The following is a 6,294-nucleotide window of genomic DNA, read 5'->3' as shown; positions in this document are numbered from 1 at the left end:
TATAATAAATATCCCGTCGTGGGGTTCCTTCCCGCCTTAGACCATTTATGTTCCCTGATGAAAGACACACAGAGCCTTATAGTTTTAGACATGCCTTAGACAGCACAATTGCAGGGCAACTGCCTACCGTCCATGCTGTTAGAATCCACTTTCCTAATGATAACTCTGAGTTACTACTACTTACTAATTTTTATGTTCCATCTAGGGTGCTCTTAACTCCAATCGGCTAGCCCACGTGGCCACATTTTTATGACTCAGCTATCCCATTGTGGCTCTCCTCTCTTCTGCACATTCTTCTCTATCCCATGGAGGCTTCATCCTTGTATTTGCCCTTCTCCTTTCCTACTTGTTGAGATGTGGCTTTCCTCTCCAGGATTTTCTTGTGGTCCTTGTCCAGCTTTAGCCTGGTGATAATCACCTTGCTGGGGTGGATGCCCACATAGACAGTTATTCCATTAGCCTTCTCTCACTGGACTCAGTTAATGTAGATAATGTATTTCTTCCTGTACAGTTGAACTACTTGGCCAATCTGCTGGCCTTTGTAGTGCCCTCGAACAACCTGAACATCATCATCCTTCCCAATAGGCATAGACCAAACATTATCTTTCCGTCTCAGCTCTTTGGGAAGAAAGAAAGACATAATCTTCCTCTGAGTGTGAGAAGGTGCCTTGAAAGCGGTTCTTGCTTCTGTCAGAAGTCACAAAGGGATTGAATTTCATTTTGGCAGCTGCAATCCAGCAATGACCTCAAAAGGAAACAGCTTGCCATAGTTGACGAAAGAAAAAGATCTTAACTGGTGGCTGGGCTAGTAGAACCTATGTCATGAAGGAAGAGGCATGGGATAAGGAAGACGTGTTTTGACAGAGATAAGGTCAATTGGGTGGGAGAAAGACTGAGGAGTGGGTTAATCAAAACTAAGTTGCACGGAAAATCTTTATGATCACCTAAGATTTTGCAAGCTAATTTAAAAATATAATTTAACCAGAAATGAGTTTGAACAAAGGTACTCTACATGTGTAGACAATGTACCCCAGAAAATATTGTATATTAAATAAAAATCTAAGTGCAAGACATGAGATACCTTTCTATAAGTTATTGGTTTTAAAACTCCCTAATTGATTTGTGACGTCCCCTAAATAATGCTAGCTCTAGATGCTGCTTTTGGTCAACCACCATAACTAGCTAGTGAGACCTTATTGCTAAAAACACAGGCACTCAATGCTCGTGTATGTGCATACATCACACACATACACACACACACACACACACACACACACACACACACACACACTTCGATTGCAAGATATGGAGAAATAAATTTCAAGCTGGTTGAGAAATGTGCCCTCTGCACACTAGCTTTCACATTCACAGTGCTAAAAGAGAGTCGGTCCCTGCATGCTACAATACTGACCTGTTGGACAAGATGTGCCTGCTCATGCAATAATGACATGGTTGTTGTGGGGATAAGCAACTACTTTCTGATTGGATTTGAAGCCTGTTCCACAAGAAGAAACTCATGCCTAGTCCTGGAAACATGGTCAAAATCTCCTAGCTATGGAGGTCATAGGCCCAAGAGGGAACCTACTGTTGTCTCGATGAGTAGGATATGTTGCCAAATTGCATCTTAACTATAGGGTTTTGCACCAATAGATTTGTGACGCTCTAGATCTTAGTAAAAAGGCTTGGACAGTGGTTAGTGCAGAGGCTCAGAACTGCTCAGATGACCTGGGGTCTCCATCACAATGAAGGCTTTACATTCACCAGTAGCTTCATGGCCTTTCTGTAGGGACTCCAACTCTGCAACACAGTGGCAAACCTTGCCTCTTCTCTGTGCCCTTCAATCCTGAGACCTCATGGGACTATTACTGAAGCTAAAACTCTACCTATTTCTGCTCCCTTCCTCACCCAAATGCCAAGCCTCAGCTGCTCTCCATGATACTCATGCTTTCGCTGTTACTACCACGTTGGAGACTCTTACACATTACCAAGTCGGGTGGCCAGCTTGAGATGCAACCCTTACTCTGCTCCATAGCATTGATTTTGTGTACTGACCACAAGGGCATACTTTCCCAAAAGATTTCACTATGATGAGGGTCTCTTTATAGCACTGGTAACTTTTCAGCCCCAGGCTAACCATCAATTGTTCCAGCAAAGCAAAGGCTTCCCGTCGGTTGTCTTGGTCTCCTGTTAACAATATCTGATTCACCAACCACTGCCTGACCAGGAGCCACAACTTCTCAATCCAAAATATCATACAAACAGCCCTGACAGTCTTTGCTTCCCTCTGGAATTTCATGAGACAGGACTCCAGTGTCTACATTTCTCTCAGAATTATCATCATCTAAGTTCCCACAGCGGCTCATTAAGCTCTGAACACTTTCAGCCTAAACTTCCTAATGTTTCCAAAATCCTCCCCATCCCCCAAAACAAAATATTAGTTCTATCACAGCAACACCCCGCATTCCTGGTAAATTTCAAGTTTGATTTCTATTGCTGTGATACATACATACATACATACATACATACATACATACACACATACATACACACATACATACATACATACACACATACATAATACAGATATACATACATACATACATATACACATACATACATATACACATACATACATACAGATATACATACACACATACACATATACATACATACATATGTACATACATACATACATACATACATACATACATACACACATGGATAGAGGGATGATAGGTAGATAGATAGATAGATAGATAGATAGATAGATAGATAGATAGATAGATAGATAGGCAGACAGCCAGATAAATAAAGACAGACAGAGAGAAAAAACTGACCAAAATTAACTTGGGGTGGAATATTTGGGTTACAAGGGATAGTCCATTATGGAAAGAAACCAAGATAAGATCCTAGAGGATGGGCTGAAACAAAAACCATGGAAAACACTGCTGACCTGCTTTTCATAACTTGCTCAGCTTCCTTATACAAGCCATAGTCGGCTGGGTCCTGATACATTAGTCATTAATCAAGAAAATGCAAAGAAGTGCAGACGGACAGGAGCCGGATGTAGATCGCTCCTGAGAGACACAGCCAGAATACAGCAAACACAGAGGCGAATGCCAGCAGCAAACCACTGAATTGAGAATAGAAACCCCATTGAAGGAATCAGAGAAAGAACTGGAAGAGCTTGAAGGGGCTCGAGACCCCATATGAACAACAATGCCAAGCAACCAGAGCTTCCAGGACTAAGCCACTACCTAAAGACTATACATGGACTGACCCTGGACTCTGACCTCATAGGTAGTAATGAATAGCCTAGTAAGAGCACCAGTGGAAGGGGAAGCCCTGGGTCCTGCTAAGACTGAACCCCCAGTGAATGTGATTGTTAGGGGGAGGGCAGCAATGGGGGGAGGATGGGGAGGGGAACACCCATAAAGAATGGGGAGGGGGAGGGATTAGGGGGATGTTGGCCCGGAAACTGGGAAGGAGAATAACAATTGAAATGTAAATAAGAAATACGCAAATAAATAAAAAAAAAGAAAAAAAAAAAGAAAATGCCCCCACAGTCATACCACAGGCCAATCTGATAAAAACAATTTCTCAATCGAGGTTCCTTCTTCCCAGGTGACTCTAGCTTGTGTCAAGTTGACAAAATGTAGCTGGCACAGTACACTTGTCTAAATTACATATAATCCATCACTTTCATTTCTCTGGGTAAGAACATTTAAAATGTTTTTAACCTTTATATACATAATACATTATTAAATACAACTACTGTCTCTCATGATTTAACACTAAAAGTTGTCTCTTGTTTAACTTTGAGAACATGGACCAGTGTCTCCCTTTTCCCATTTATCACGTTTCTGTTTATACCTTGAGGGCTGCCATAGTTGAGAAACAATTGACAAAAGCAAGTAGCAAAGTTTAAGATCTATAATCATCTAAATATTTGACAGCTGAAAGTAAATATAAAGTCCTAAATTTCTTTTTGCAACAAGACAATTACAGGGATCCGTAGCTGGTCAAAATTAGATAGTAAGTGCCCAACCCCCTTTATATATCTGCAATGAAACCCCTACATCAAAGGCTCAAACAAAACTGTGCAAGAGGTGTTGGAAAGATTGAAAGAGCAAGAAACCCAGGATGTCTGCTGTTGGGTAGTGTCTGCTAGACATGACAAGGGTTATAGCCCTGTGTATGCTCACCAGCATGGCTGTCTAAATAAGACCAGCCTAGTAACATAGTAACAACAGCAGTTAACTTGCCAAAAACCCAGGTAATTCCATCTGGTTTCATCTCTAAATGAAGAACTATATAGGTGGTCAGTGGCTGCTGAGAGAGGAAGAGCCCATTTCCTCCAGGGACAAGCTCCCATCCTAGTTTCTAATCCCAAGTCATCTGGCCTGGACATTTATACATATGACCAAAGACAAATGGACTCAGTAGGCTATATGTATCTCTCTCCATATATAATACATATGTGTGTGTCTCTGTGTATAAATATATAGGCATGAAATAATAATTTAAGAAGAGATCATGAATGGGGCAATGGGAAAAATTGGAAGGGGAAAGTAATGGGAATGATGTATATTCTGTTTATAAATAAAATTCTAAAAATAAAAATAAACTGAAATTATACAAACATCAAAGACAAAAGAATATTTTCCTAATTTCTATTAACAAAGGCACTGTTAAATTTATTGTCATTACAATATTTGATGTCAAATTATAATTCAGAGCTATCATACCAAAACCAGCATGGTACTGACACAAAACATACAATCAAAAAAAATGGAAAAGACTAGAAGACCTAGAAATCCACACGTCTACAGCCACCTACAATATGCACATTGTCAAAGCAAACATTGCTGGGGGAGCCCTTTCAACAAGAGGTGCTGGGGAAAGTGGGTGTTCACATGTAAATGAGACTAGATCCATGTCTCTGAATTATCATATAAATCAATTCAAAATGGATTATAGATGTTAATATAATATCTTTAACTCTGAAATTGCTAGATGAAAGCATAGAAGACACATTTCAGGGTACAGGCACAGACAAGGACTTTCTGAAATCCCTCAGGAAATAACTCTAAGAGTTAACAAACAGGATTCTATTAAATAAACAAATCTCTGTACAGCAGAAAGTGAAAAGATGCCCATAGAATGGGAGGAAGTTTGTCAATTATATATAAGATGGGGATTAGTATCCAGAACACATAAAGAACTAAAATTTTTAACTTCCAAAAAGTCCCTCTAAAAACTTACTAGGCAAAGAAATTGGAAGCGTTTCCAAGGAAGATATGCAAATTGCTAATATTCAAAAATATGTCCAACATCATTAGATAAATGCTAATCCAAACTATCCTGAGCTGCCATCTCATTCCAGTAAAAGTTGCTAACACAAATAAATCGAACAGCAATAAACGCAGATGAAAATGCAGGGGAGAGGAATGCTCATGCGTTGCTGGTGGGAATGTGAAGCAGAGCGGACATTATGGGAATCGATGGGAGTTTCCTCAAGAAGTAAGCATTAGAACTACCATGTGGCTCAGTTACTCACCCTTCAGTAAGTAGAGGAAAGGTTCAAAGCAGATCATAAAGAGACTTAAACATCATGTTTATGGCTATAGCAGTCCCAAATAGTCAATCTGTAAAAAATCAGACTAGATGGTCATTGGTAGCTGAATAGAAACAGAAGACGTGGTCTACCTAGATAGTGAAGTTTGATTCCACCATAAAGAATTAAATCAATGGGGGGCGGGGGCGACTCAGGTACAGTCTGTAATTTTTCTGCCCCAACTAAGCATCACCAGTTGCTCCAGTAGAGCATTGGCTCTCAGCCTTCCTAATGCTGCTACTCTTTAATCCAGTTCCTCATGTTGTGGTGACCCACAGCCACCAAGTTTTCCGCTGCTACTTCATAACTGTAATTTTTCTACTGTTATGAATCATAATGTAAATATTTGATATGCAGGATCTCTAATATGTAGCCCTCAAAGGGACGGCAACTCCTAGATTGAAACCACTATCTATCTGCAGAAGAGCAGATTCCCTCTCAATGGTGCTGGTCTCTTATTAATCACATCTGACTCACCAACCACAACTTCTCAATTCCACAAATCATATGAACAGCCCTGATAGTGTGTGTTTCCCTCTGAACCGTCCTAAGACAGGACTCCGTGTCTGCACTCCAGCCATTTTATGAGCTGTGTGGCATTTCCCTGGAGCCTGAGCTGCCTTTATTCTTTAGTGGAGATGCACCAGCACAGCAAATGTCTTCTTCAAGTTAAAGCA

At 40.4% G+C, this 6,294-nt stretch overlaps 1 pseudogene; it reads right to left on the bottom strand.

Annotated features, from left to right (window-relative positions):
* Nucleotides 1-298: 298 nt before the first annotated feature.
* LOC108352399 (60S ribosomal protein L26-like 1 pseudogene) lies at nt 299-719 on the bottom strand (annotated as a pseudogene).
* Nucleotides 720-6,294: the final 5,575 nt, after the last annotated feature.

Source organism: Rattus norvegicus, chromosome 11 (genome assembly GCF_021556685.1).
Source record: "Rattus norvegicus strain SHRSP/BbbUtx chromosome 11, alternate assembly SHRSP_T2T, whole genome shotgun sequence".
Taxonomy (NCBI): Eukaryota; Metazoa; Chordata; class Mammalia; order Rodentia; family Muridae; genus Rattus; species Rattus norvegicus.
Note: the sequence above shows the minus strand (reverse complement) of the source record. Positions and strands in the feature narration are given on the sequence as shown.